A 13,277-nucleotide genomic window follows, 5' to 3' on the forward strand; every position below is an offset into this window, starting at 1 on the left:
GCCAACTCTCCAGGATTGTCCTGGCATCTCCAGGAAACAGATTAATCTTTAATTAAAGATTATGTCATGTAATGAAATCTCCAGGAATTCGTCCAAACAAAGTTGGCAACCCTAGTTAGAAAGGAATGTGATCCGGTATTACAAATCTGAACACCCGAGCATTGAGGATTAGAGGCGATATGGGTCACTTGAAATCCAGATCCAAAACTGGATCTGAATTTTGCATGTAACGTCCACAGCTATAATGGTCTGATCCAAACACACTAGAATTACGGAGTGGTCCAAGTCCAGGTGCAGAGCTGAATTTGGAGCTCACTCCCAATCTCTCATTGAACACAGGTGTTGGTTTAATACCATTTGAACCAACAGGACAAGGGACACCAAATACACAGTGAAGATGATATTGCCGATCAGTCAATCTTATGGACAGCCTGTGAACTGTCTTTCAGCTCTCACATTTATAAATAATTTACTTCCATCCACCTGTGCCTTGAATAACAAGATGCTGTCTGAAATCTCTAAGCCTGTATTGGAACACTTTCTGCAGAACCATTTACCTGTATTTCTCTCTCACCTGTTGGGAATGTATCTAGGAAAAAGTGGCTCAAAACAGCTCTGATTCTAGTGGAAAAGAGGCATAAAAAAGCCTCCCTTCAGCTGATAGTATTAGATCTTCTGTGTTGCGGATGATTAGATTTATTTGCCTTCCTGGACAGGTCTATAGGTAGAAGTCTATAGCTGTGAACGAAGTCTATAGATTTCTATAAAACAAATGTGAAGGAGGGGAACTTTTACAGCTCACTTGAAAAGGAAAAGCAAAGCACACAGATCATGGCTGCTGTTTTTGACACAGTATGACATACTGTGCGTGTCATTACTTCCCTTCAGTTTTATGTGCACAAGAGCAGGGGTTATTTCTCCCTGTGCTGCCCTCCCCAACCCCCCATACCAAATACCACACTCTAAAAACAAACCTCATCGGTATTTTCAATTCCTAACTCCTGAACACTGGTCTGAGTCACTAGGACCCTGGAGATCTCCCAGCTTGGCAGCAGCAAAGACTGGTGAGCAGTGAGCATGTGCAGACAGGATATGATCTCTTGCTGCTTGGTTAGTTACTGATATAAACAGCTGGAGGTATTGAAGTGCAGAGCTTAGATACAGGCAGAGCACTGAGGGGGTACTCAGGAGGATTATAGCTCTGTGTACTGAAATCTGGGAGACAGAAGAAGGATTAGTGGGGAAGGGCAAAGAGAGCAGGATTTATCCGCTTTTCAAATATGCATTACAGCTTTTTCTAATATTTCACTGGATTGTCTAAGACTCTGCCTCAAAATAAGAAGAGTTCCTTGACCATAAAAGAAAGGTGAGTTTTTCTTCTTCTATTTCTTATATAGTTGAATTATCTTCTTCTGGAAGCTATTCATCTGCTGGCCATCACACAAATAATAACCAGACAACTTTTTGCAGACACTGGGGCATTAACATACCTTACAGACCCAAATGGCTGTTTGATTTATTAAATTTATCCATGCCATCTCAAGCATGCCGGGCTTAGCTGCATTGTTTGTGAAGATTGCAGTTTGCTGCTGAGATGCCCTTCCCAAAGCAGCTAGGAAATATACTTAAAAAGTAGGAATGGATAGTATGTGTGTGTGTGTGTGTTTGTTTTATAGCACGGCAAGGCAAATTAGGAAGCACTGTTTCTTTAAGCAGTTTCAGAAGCCCCACTATACCGTATAAATAGAATCTAATAATTTTTGGTATGCGACTCTTACGACACTTCAGCTGTTTAGGGTATTGTCAGTTCAATGTATTTTATTGCACACAGAAACTGCTCTCATGTTTAGCTTCTGTGGGATGTGCAAATCCATTCATTGTGCATTTTCTACAACGGTCTCTTGGAAAACTTCAGCCTGTAGCAACAGAACCATATTGTTTTTCAGAAATTGCACATCATTTGCTGTGTCTTCGTTTGAGTTTCTAACATCAAAGAGATGTACGTTACACTAATGTGATTTACCGTGTACTAAAAGACTTTCCAGCCTCCAGATGACTTTTTGCAGATATGTCTCTTTCTGTTGTTGTTTTTGAAGGTATGTGACAGGTTACATGCACTGTGTGTGTCTTTATGGTACACAATACTCTGTATACACAGCACATATATATATATGCATGTCTGCCTTTATTCCACAGTGGTGTGGGTTCATTCTACTTGATAATCAAGTTATTTGATCACTGACCTATAAAAGGTGTTGAGTGTTGTTTTTCATGAACCCAACATATCATTTCAGCACATTTAATGTTACAAACCTGTCATTTTAACACTTGCCAAGTCACTATTCTATCTCAAGCTGAATGTTCTTTAACTTATTGTTACCTTTTGTGTGATCTCTCGCCATGCCTTCCCACAGGGCAAGGCGATGGTCTGGAAATGATCGTTTTGACCGACATTTACTTATGATAACAAATTAGCCTTGTATAAATGCAATATCCAATTAGAGAGATGTTATGATCAGATTTGCACAAGTTAAATGCTGACTTCACAACCCAGTTGGGTCGTAGCTCTGTGCTAATTGGTAACATCACCATTTACTTTTAAGTAAATGAATTTGGTATCAGTCGTAACACTGCTTGTGTTGTATACTATGTACGCACTGTATGGAGATGTTGGTAGTGTGTAAACACAAGTATTTTAACATTGACATGACAGTTTCGGGGGTTTGTACATTTTTGCTGCCTGACATCTCTGCATAATTTTTTTCTGCTTTACTTAGATCAGCGTTCAGAATTATTTAAAAACTTTAACATGATACCTGTGTTAAAATAAACTTGGTGGGCAGATTAAATTATATAGCATGTTCACTTCAAAAAGTGGGGGAAAAAGTAAACTCATTTAGGCATTCTTCGTCAGCTGCAGCATCTGCGCTTGGGTGTGTGGAGAAATTGTCTTGCTCCCATCTCACTTCCAGTTTGCTGACTGACTTTATATTGTGTTTAAAGTATAATAATTCATTTGCGATCCATTACTCACAAGACTCGCGGTACATCTGTCACTCTTTAAAGTCTCAACATGGCAGTGTTATTCAGGGATTAAACTTCACTAATGAATTGGGTTGGAGGGCCCTTTTACAAAAGAGGAAAGAAATAATTACAGTTGAGACAAAGAAGACGAGGTTAACCCCACACTCATGTGTTGCATCTGCATCTTCCATTGATTTCAACTGGAGTTATGGGTGCTTAGCACCTCAATGTCAAGGCATGAGTGCCAGATCCTTATCTGAGAAACTGGCATAGATGAGTGGAGCTATTCCATCTTACACAAGCTGAGGATCTGTCTCTCTACATTTACATCAATGCCTCTCTGAAAAAAAATCAACTTTTTTTTTTTAAAAATGATTTCCTGCCCAAAAGCTTGCAATGGGAATTCATTGAGAGTTTCTTATTATCATGAGTTTCTTACTGCCGGTACTCATAGGATACACTAATTTCTATGGAAAGGGGATGGCAGAGTTAAAAATATCATATTTTTACAAATATTTAAAGCAACATTTTGTTTTTATCTAACTCATGCAACCAGGGGTGGGTTTGGGAAAAAAATGCAACCTTAATTTGATCTTAAATATAATTTTTTTAAAATACATAATTAGTAAAAATAAATTAAAATATTTAGCAACTGTCAACTGTACACGGTGTTTGACAGAGTGTGGTCCTAGGAGGCTGTATGAATAGTGGACTGCTACCAGTTCACAGTTGTTAGCCAAATATTTTTAAATTAAGATCACTGCTTGAGCTACAAGTACAAATGATTTTGGTTTTCTGCTATGCAAAAGGGAGGACATGGCTGAGAAAACCAATGAACAATGCAACCAAACGGACATAGAATGGGCTGAGGTGCATTGGTAGAGCTGTGTGTGATAGCTTTCATGGCACTTGTTTGCAATAAACCAGGCTCAAACCAAGGCTATTATTCTGTCTCATGAGCACTGTATTCACTGGGATTAATTAAAGTGCATTCCTGGGTATGTTAATGAGCCCAAGACCTACAGTCTTAATACATGCAAAAATCCCTTTGACTTTAGGTATGAACAGGAACTGTAGAATTTAGCCCTATGTAGCTACACTGGTTTTTACCAGCTAAGGATCTCACCCTATGTTAGCTGATGAAGAGAAGTCCATTTTTCCCTGTATCACATTCCTTCATTTTTGTTTATTCAGGTTTATAGGATATCCAGCTTTCTGAGCTCCTAAGGCATGATTGCCCCATGAATTGTAAACCTATAGCTCCCATTAATTTCAGAGGGAGTTGTACCCAAAATTGACTGGATTGTTAAAGCCCTGAACTTTAATTCTGAATCATAGAATATCAGGGTTGGAAGGGACCTCAAGAGGTCATCTAGTCCAACCCCCTGCTCAAAGCAGGACCAATTCCCAACTAAATCATCCCAGTCAGGGCTTTGTCAAGCCGGGCCTTAAAAACCTCCAAGGAAGGAGACTCCACCATCTCCCTAGGTAACGCATTCCAGTACTTCACCACCCTCCTAGTGAAATAGTGTTTCCTAATATCCAACCTGGACCTCCCCGACTGCAACTTGAGACCATTGCTCCTTGTTCTGTCATCTGCCACCACTGAGAACAGCCGAGTTCCATCCTCTTTGGAACCCCCCCTTCAGGTAGTTGAAGGCTGCTATCAAATCCCCCTCATTCTTCTCTTCTGGAGACTAAACAATCCCAGTTCCCTCAGCCTCTCCTCATAAGTCATGTGCTCCAGACCCCTAATCATTTTTGTTGCCCTCTGCTGGACTCTTTCCAATTTTTCCACATCCTTCTTGTAGTGTGGGGCCCAAAACTGGACACAGTATTCTAGATGAGGCCTCACCAATGTCGAATAAAGGGGAACGATCACGTTCCTCGATCTGCTGGCAATGCCCCTACTTATACAGCCCAAAATGCCGTTAGCCTTCTTGGCAACAAGAGCACACTGTTGACTCATATCCAGCTTCTCGTCCACTGTGACCCCTAGGTCCTTTTCTGCAGAACTGCTACCTAGCCATTCGGTCCCTAGTCTGTAGCAGTGCATGGGATTCTTCCGTCCTAAGTGCAGGACTCTGCACTTGTCCTTGTTGAACCTCATCAGGTTTTTTTTGGCCCAATCCTCTAATTTGGCTAGGTCCCTCTGTATCCGATCCCTACCCTCCAGTGTATCTACCACGCCTCCTAGTTTAGTGTCATCTGCAAACTTGCTGAGAGTGCAGTCCACACCATCCTCCAGATCATTAATAAAGATATTAAACAAAACCAGCCCCAGGACCGACCCTTGGGGCACTCCGCTTGAAACCGGCTGCCAACTAGACATGGAGCCATTGATCACTACCCATTGAGCCCAACAATCCAGCCAGCTTTCTATCCACCTTACAGTCCATTCATCCAGCCCATACTTCTTTAACTTGGCGGCAAGAATACTGTGGGAGACCGTATCAAAAGCTTTGCTAAAGTCAAGGAATAACACATCCACTGTTGAGGCATTTTATATTCCTCCCTATATCTCCCCTTCCTCCCTCCATCTGAACAAGTAAAAGCCTCTCTGAGACTTGACTGTGTTATTTTTTTCAGTGTATAAACTTAGACTGGTGCCTAGAACTGAGCCAACCACACCACTTATCATTAATGATCTAAACCACAATCTTGCTCCCATGGAAGTGAATTGCAAATTTTTCATTATCTTCAATGGTGTAGCACCAGATCCTTACTGGGCATCCTCACATTGCCTGAGGTCATACCTCCAGGGTCCTTAACCTTTATCATAAGTGTGCTCTGCCACCAGGTATACTGCACGCTTGGCCAAAACGCTTCAGCAAGAATTCTAATTCTGCTTTAAGAATAACCCTCACTCCTAGAGTGCCTCCTCCCATCGATCTAAACCAAAATACACTCGGAAAGCCAATCTACTGGATTCTAGATGAGTCATATCTGAACATAATATTGTAACTGCCAGAAAAGTCAATCATCAGCTTATCTCCCACAGACCTGTCTCTTAGGTTGTTTCAAGTAAATGAGCTATTTCGATAACTCTTCTTAGAAAATCTTTGTTTTTGTTAAATAAAAAAAAAAAAAAAAGAAGAGAGGAAAGCGTGCTGGAGAAGCCACCTGCTTTTCTTGCATTTGCATCAACCACCAGAGAACACCATGCAACAGCTGGGACGGCAATGCTAGTGCCTTCGTAAGAGGCCTGATCCAAAGTCCATCAAAGTCAATGGGAGCCAGTGGACTTTGCAACAGGCTCTGTAGCAGCGGGATTTTTCTTCTAAGCTCTCTTTCCAGTGTGATTTTTCTACTTGAACATGAAATTCTTCACCAACAGTATATTTCTGATCCTAGGCAACAACGACAAGGTTTGTCTGGTGGGAGAATATGGAATATTCCCATTGCCCCAAAGTGGGAGGGTGAAGTGGTTGGAAACATCCCCTTTGTGCTCTCCTTCATTTGATTTCTGACAACTCAAATGAAACTCCCCACCCATATTGGAAACGATGGGGCGAGCTGGCTATTCACTTTTGCAGTCGTGGCGATGACAGATGTTTTGCAGAGTAGTTCAGTCATCTGGAACTTTACACCCGACTTGAGCCACAAATTAAAGCTTAACTTTAGGCATGAGGCTGAACTGACTTTGTGACTTTTCCCTTTCTCACTAGTTTGTTTTCGGCCTTCTGTGCTCTGACTGAGCCTACATGTTATTATATTAATCCTGACTCCTCCCCCCATAAAGCCTCAAGTCTAAGGTGTGCAACATGTTTAGTGACAGCCCTGAAAAGGGCACAAAATTCACCTGTCAGTCAATGACTCCTCTTCTTCAGGTACCTTCTCTGAAGCCTGAAAAAAGTGAGTCATAGTCCCCAAAGGTTTCTGTGGTTACCACTTGGCTGGGAAGATAGAATCTCCAGTGTCTTTTTATTTGTAATGGTACTAATGCATGCCTAATGTGATTTTGTTTTGTTTTGTGGTCAATAGGAAAAGTGACTCATGCCTGTCAACTGACGTCATTTTAGAAGCCTATCATCAACCTGCTTTTCCTTGTATCAAATTCTTTATGGCACGGCTATAAATCTGGTATTGTATATGTGCTGAAAGAAAATCAGAACTGTAAATGCCTCAGGTCTGATTTTTCGCACTGTCAATGCACAATGGGATGCTAAGTGCTGAATGTTTTAGAGTCGGTGGGGATTAAATGTGCTCTCACATTTCTTGACACTATATGTAACTTATCAGTGTTGTGGAGACACTAGCTACAAGGCAAATTTTCAAAGCTATTCAGGAGAAGCCGTACATACAAATCCTTCAAAAAAACACACCTCACTGTGCACATGTTAATGATGTGTGGGTGTTAAAAATATCTGTTACTCGTGTCATTGCTATTAAACATTTATAGAGCTCTACAGGACACTTTACAAGACAGAGGCCTACCACTGCCATCAGGAAGGAATTTGATTAATAGGGCCAGATCCTCATTACAGTGAATGGATCTACATTGATTTACACCCATTAAAATCTGGCCTATAGGTTGTAAATGCTCCAAGGTAGAGACTGTCTCACTCACTCATCTCTGCAAGTAGCACCAACTCTAGTATGTCATACTTTTTGGCATTACAGCCCCAGAGGCAAATCTTGCCCCCTTGTGCATGGCTATGGAGGACTTAGAATGACATGGAGGGGAACTAAATGGAAGGGTACAGGATTTCTGGTGACTGGGTTGGGGACCATGCCTCTAGACTGCTACAGAGCCGAGCAGAATGGGATTTAGGGATGGGATGAGATGGTCTGCAGGAGCCAGAGGCCTGGGTGATCTACTTTTCGCAAAGTAAAGGTGTAACACCAACTGCAAGGGTTAATGTGACCTTTGGGTTGCAAAAAACACCCTTGTACTGCTGATGCCAGTGCTTTGTGGATTGTAAGGTCTTTGGGTCAAGGTCTTTTTATTACATGCATGAACAGCACCTAGTACTATGGGGCATTTACGCATTATTGTAAAATAATTAATGAACGTGTTCCAGGGTGGATTCCTTCCCAATCATCCCCACAAGCCCTCTTGTGCCACCCCAGGCTTGGGTGGAGTGGTAGGATTTGATCGCTAACAAATTAACATATCTGTTATGATTTTGAGCCATCTTCTTCTTGAGTGGCTATTTTCAGGCTGGGTGGAAAGAAACGTGACTTTAGCTAGTTTAGGAACCAAATTTGAACTATATCTATTTTGCGGTTCTGAATGTTCAGATATTTTCTCACTTCTGGTATCTTGCTAGGAAATGTAGTGTTGTGTAAGGTTCTCGTGGTATTTCCAGAAGCAAGAAGAAAAACGAATTGTTCTTGTGAAAATTCTACACAAAATTCTACAGTTAGAATAGGCTACAGATGCCATAAGTGTTCAGACATTTCAGCACTTACCTGATCTGAATCTGGTCTATGAATTTTTGGAGGTTCACCCACTGCTAATACAGTAAGTAAGGCTGTGGTTTTTTATATATTAGGAACAGAGGAATTTTCATACTTGATCAGACCCAAGGTTCCTTTGTCCAAAATCCTACGTCTGACAATGGCCAAAATAAGCCACTTCAGAGAAATACAAGATACCCTATACTGGAAGATCATGGAATTCTGGAAGACTATCCGTAGAAGGAATTTCTTCCTAAATCAGGTCCTAACCCAAGCATTAACTAACTGGAATTATGGGAGTTTATATCCCTTCATATATCTTAACTAATGTCATGATGGATGTTCTCATTAGCCACATAAATGTTTATTGCTTTTTTCAATCCCACTAAGATCCTGCCTTCAATGATATCTTGTGGCAGTGAGTTTCACAGGTTAGTTATGGTTTGTGTACACTGGCATTTACTCTTTTAGATTGCATTGTCTTTCATTGTCATTGAATGTCCCTTTGTTTTTGTATTATGAGAAATAAGAGCACCCCATTTACCTGCTCTATACCATTCATTGTTTTATGCCTCTATTATGTTTTCTCTCTATCCTGAACAATCCCAATCCTGTTATTTCTATCTTCATTAGGAAGCATCTCCATCTCTTTAATCATTTTCATTGCCCATCTCAACCTCCCTTCAGTTTCTACTGTAAGTTTTTTGAGATGGTGTGATTAGAACAGATCCTGATATTGTAGGTGTGGGTGTACTCCAAGTACATAATCACATATTTTCAACATTAGCCTCTATCCCATTAATTATACACCCTAACAGTCTGTTTTCCTTTTCTGACTGCCATGGGAATTGTAGCATTCCTAAACAGGAATCCCAAATCTATTCAACCAATCTGTGTTGTCAATTAATCTGGGGCTAATCGGCATCTAAAAGTCCCCTGTCATATGAGAACAGATATATAGGGGTAAAAGGCTCTTCTCCTACTAAGGAATGCCTTTTTCATATTGATTTCAGTAGTTTAAAGTGAACATTTATATACACAAGACAAATTTCCGATTAGCAGGTCTCACCATGTCTTTCTTATTTCTTATTTTTTAATGTAATTGTCAAAAGTGATGTTTTTCTAGACTTTACTCTGGCAATACTGAATACACAGTTCATGGAAAAATCAAATGGCATTTTTATACGTCAGTGGCAATCCTTGCTAGTGGCACTCCTCTGCTTTCCCACTAACAGAAACACTTAATTTTTGTGAGTTGTACATTTGCAGTATTGCTCCAGTGGAGTATTTTTGCAATTTGCCTACAATGTACTTTTCTGACAACTGTATTAAGGGACACTGGATTTGGGGATAATTTACACACATCACACTGCCTGTGCTAAAATTCACTTCTGACATTTGAAACTTTTTAAACAAATGGAAAGGATTCATTCTTTATTCGGACTTATTAATAGTGGAAAGGAAGCTAAAACAGACAGTATGCGAGTCTCCCAATTTTCATTAACCGAACCCTATTCAGGAAGATAGGATTTGATGTTAAATTATTTTGCAGGGAATAATGACTTATTATTGTACCTCTTTTCACCCCTCTGCTCCTCTTCTGTGGAAAAGAGAGGCGCATAGCATTCATAGTGTTGTGCATGTCAACAAATGGCTGGACACAGCAGTGATGTCAACCCCAAACTTTCAAAAATTGTGTCATTCCTCCAAAACATATCACGAAATTAGCTTAAAAATCATGAGAGTAATGCATTTGGGGTCCATTTTATTTATTTTCTGGTTTCTAAGCCTTGAGAAAATCTTGGCAATGTGACAACAGCTGTGAGGGCTAGAAATTGGCTTTTTTTTTTTTTAATGAAACCTGAGATTCTCCTGTAATCACCAGACTTGAGCTGAGGCTTTTTGGAAAATATAATATATTGAGAGGCTCACAATGAAATCGAGAGAGTTGGCAACAGTACACGAGAGTGGATGTAATCAATATAGTTGAGCTCTCCCTCACTACTCACCCCTCCCATGTATCCCCAGTCCACCCACCAAATCTGGTCTGTAGGTTAAATGTTTGTGAAACTCTTGGGAAGTCCATCTGCAGTAAATAAATAATAACAATAATAAATAGCTTCCCTCTTAACCAACTCAGTGGGAGCTGTGCTAAGAGTCTTTTAGACTGAAGTTGTTCTTCTGCATATGTTAGATGTCTTGTGTGTTCTTTGCATGCTCAATAAACAGGTGGCAAACATAAGGCTAATTCGTGGCTTTCCATGCTGATGGGTGGAAAGAGAGGGTGCTGGCAGTCCCTTTCCAACAGTGCCCTGACACAAGAGGCAATCATAACGGGGCTCTTTGTGCTCCGAGTGGAAGAGCAAGGCCTGCTAGCACTACCTGCGGCACTGCATAGCCCAAAGGGGTTGAGTCTGGGTGGGCGGGAGGTGGTGCTCTGGCCAGACCCTTCTCCCCAGGCATCCCCAAGGAGCAAACATGACACGTTTTGGAGGCAGGTGTAGCAGGTATCGCTGTTGAGTGAACCACCCTCAGTGCTCCTACACACATTGGACTTGGATCCGCTCTCACTGGTTTACACGGTTTACCTAAATATGGAGTGATTCCATTGAAGTAAGCGGAAATAGAGCAGCGTAAAATGGTTTAAGCGAGAGCAGATCGAGGCACATTATATAGTGTTTGGGCACAATGCGTCCACCCGTTTTCACTCAGCTTCTACAGCTGTTTCTAGCCACCACCCTTTTCCACTGGTTCTCAGAGCCATCATTTAGCTCAGAGTGTGTTGCATTATTGCGATGCCACCGTTACACACCTGCAGGGAGGGGAAGGCTGAAAAAAAAAAAAAAAAAAAAGAGAGAGAGATGTACTCTGCCAGAAGGAGACTTTTCTGTGATCAGCTGACACAAAGAAATGCAAGTGTTTACAGTTCCTCTGCTAAGGGCAGAGGTAAGACGCTGTCAGCACTATCCCGTTAAATATGACTTCCCCTCAACCTATTACTAGTAATACCCTAACCTTTCAGAGTCATTGGTATTTAGCACTGATCTCTGCAAGTTTTGTCCCCCTTGACATCCATATAATGGATAAAGCTTCTGAGGTTGGGAATAGGTGTTTTTTTCCCTCTGCCCCATAAACAGAAGTGTGAATACTCATGTGTAGATAGATAGGGCATTGAATGGGGAAGTGGGAGACCTGGATTCTGCTCCTGGCTCTGCCACTGCCCTGTGGCCCTAGCAAATCATGTCACCCCAGATCCACAAAAGGTATGTAAGCACCTAATTACCACTTGGTATCTGGACCAGCCCACTTTGTGCCTCAGTTTTCCCATCTGTAAAATTGGTCCTTTGTAAAGCACTTTGAAATCTTTGAATGAAAAGTGGTAGAGAAGAACTACCTCTTGTAAACTAAGTATTGTGCTTGTCAGAGATGTGTGTTTTACTTCTTTTCCACCCGGCAATGCATTTTATTCAGATTCCTTGAACATATTCCGGGACCTTGGTTTTAACCATTTTTTCTAATGATTATTGGATCTCTTTCTGAGTATCAAACAAAACCTTGAAATAAAAAAAATGGGCAAAAGTATTGTGAATAGAAAAAAAAAATCTATATAGTCATGTCTCAGTGCTAAGAAAAAAATATCATAAAAACATTTGACTGTATGACTGCAATAATCATTGCCTTAATAAAGAGATCATAGTATTGAATGTTATAGCATATTAATAATTGCAGCTCTGAGAAGCTACATTATGAATAGGCTTCGAAGGATTAGATTTATCGGTAAATGTTGGTAAAAATCAATTTTGATGTACACCCAAAAAAGATGAAAAATATTTCCATCAATAATAATAAAAATTTACAGATGGATAAAATAAAAAAATGTGGGTTGAGATCATAGAGTTTAAGGATATTTACTTGGTATAATTTGACATGTGCTGTTGACAATTTGTATTTTAACAGTTATGAAGCTTTAACTTTTTGAATCTCAACATCTATTGTCATTAAAAAATTATCTGACCCTCCCTTGTCTCGCCCCTCACAATTTCCTGCAACTGTGAACATTTAAATCAATAAAAATAGAAAAAATACTTAATATTAATTCTGCCAAGCCTTATTATGAATAGACTAAGACTTTAACGCCAGAAGGAACCATCATGATTATCTAATCTGACCTCCTACACATCACAGGCCATCACCTACTCCTGTAATGGGCCCATGACCTCTGGCTGAGTTACTGAAGTCCTCAAATCTTAATGTAAAGACTTCAGGTTTTCAGAGAATTCATCATTTACTCTAGTTCAAACAAGCCAATAACCCAGACCCCATGCTGCAGAGAAAGGTGAAAAACAAAACAAAACAGGGTCTCTGCCAATCTGACCTGAAGGAAAATTCCATCCCAACCCCAAATATGGTGATCAGTTAAACGCTGTGTGGCAGGGAAAGTCTCACCAGCCAGACACCAGGGAAAGAATTCTCTGTAATAACTTAATGTCCTCTCCATCTAGTGTCCCATTTCCAGCTGTTGGAGATATTTATTAATAGCTGTCACAGGTGGGCCCCCCTCCCTTGGGAAAGCTGGTCCAGAATATCACTCCTCTCCCCATCAGAAACCTTTGTCTAATTTCAAGCCTAAAACTTGTTGATGGCCAGTTTATATCTACTGTTGTTGTGCCAACATTGGTCCTTAACTTAAATAACTCCTCTACCTCCCTGGTCTTTATCCCTTTGATGTATTTAGGATTGCATTAGCCTTATTCACAGCTGCATCACATTGGCACCTTGTAGTCACCGTGTGATCGACCAGTACACCCAAGTCTCTCTCCTTCTGTCACTTCCAACAAATAACTCCCCAG

At 40.6% G+C, this 13,277-nt stretch overlaps 1 protein-coding gene across 1 annotated transcript in view; it reads left to right on the forward strand.

Annotated features, from left to right (window-relative positions):
• Window positions 1-1,146: 1,146 nt before the first annotated feature.
• WSCD1 (WSC domain containing 1) overlaps window positions 1,147-13,277 on the forward strand; it is a 57,092-nt gene continuing 44,961 nt past the window's right edge. The window contains exon 1 of the mRNA XM_054008498.1: window positions 1,147-1,366. The gene's annotated coding sequence lies outside the window, so the exon portion shown is untranslated. The remainder of the gene's footprint in view (window positions 1,367-13,277) is intronic.

Source organism: Malaclemys terrapin, chromosome 18 (assembly GCF_027887155.1).
Source record: "Malaclemys terrapin pileata isolate rMalTer1 chromosome 18, rMalTer1.hap1, whole genome shotgun sequence".
Classification (NCBI taxonomy): domain Eukaryota; kingdom Metazoa; phylum Chordata; order Testudines; family Emydidae; genus Malaclemys; species Malaclemys terrapin.